The sequence below is a fragment of the Uranotaenia lowii genome, chromosome 1 (assembly GCF_029784155.1).
Source record: "Uranotaenia lowii strain MFRU-FL chromosome 1, ASM2978415v1, whole genome shotgun sequence".
Lineage (NCBI taxonomy): Eukaryota > Metazoa > Arthropoda > Insecta > Diptera > Culicidae > Uranotaenia > Uranotaenia lowii.
In genome coordinates this window covers 123,489,677-123,490,942 of record NC_073691.1, presented here as the reverse complement: position 1 = coordinate 123,490,942, position 1,266 = coordinate 123,489,677, and positions in this window count along the sequence as shown.

Sequence of the window (1,266 nt, the reverse complement as noted above, 5' to 3'; positions counted from 1 at the left end):
TTCTTTACACTCTGTGGTAAAAATACTCTAATTAAGAAAAGTAGAACACTCAAAAAGCTCTCACGCGCCAATTGTTTTTCAAACTCGAAAATAAGTTGTTTTGGTTTAAAACCATGATGAATCTAGTATGGTGGTCTCACATGCCAAATCGCACGTTCAGCTATATTGAAAAAAGTTTTGACAGCTGGCTGAAGTGTTTACGAAAAAAGGGGGTCCAGCAAGGGGCTGAAAGAGAAGGAAATTTCCGAACTGACATTTCAGTACCGCACTGACGTTTTGGTAACAAATGCCATTGAAATCAAAGGGGAACCGACGTTCTGGTTCCAAAAAGTCGGTACGGTCCGTTTGTATGTGATTTGACAGTTGCTTCAGCCCTTTGAGGTCCAGGGATGCCAGGTGTGAGCTCAGCCGGAAGATTTTTCGATTCTAAGAATTATATTTGCAAAAATCAAGGCGAAATCTTTTTCTTAGTAATATCTTGATGATTGGCAAAACTTCGTGTTTTACAAAAAATCAGAGCACCTGGCATCCCAGCCAGCCAGCCAAACAGCCAGCTGTCAAATTTCGGCTGCGTTTCGCCCCCTCCTCCGCATCCAACCCTCGTCTACTTTTTGCCAAAGTGAGACCACCATATCTAGATTCATCATGTTCAAAACTGTGCACGGAAAATAATAAAAAGGTAAAATTTAAATGTCATGACTGGGGGAGGTAGACTGAAATTTGCTGTATCGTTTTCTGTATCGTTTTTTTTACTGTTCGGTAAAAAGCCAGCAATTGTTGAAAAGATTTGTAATCGTTCAAATTTTAACTTTTGATGCTAAGTTTCGTGTATCGAGTCACGTAACTCGGATGTTTAGGTGCTAATTTTAGATTTAGCTATATTTTTAAAACAACCATTAATCAAACCATTTTTATTTATCGGCTTCAAAACTTTGACGAAATTTGAGCGACTCAATACGCCTGACCATGCAAGCATTTGCCAGAGCAAAACAAAACCTAATTAAATCATTGTTTTATGCAAAACAAGTGCGCTTTTCAGCATCAAACAAGTTTTATTAAAAATCAATAAATAAGAAAGAACAATTTTGAACCTACGCACTGGTCGGTAGATTGATGAGAGAAATTTGACGTTTGAAAGATTTTTTTTCTTTTTTTATTCAGTCTTCTTCCCCCAGGTCATGACAGCCATGATGCATCTAGGATGGTGATTTGTGTCATAGTTTTGTCCCCCACAGCGTTCGTCGCCACTCTCCCTCGCCAGCGTTC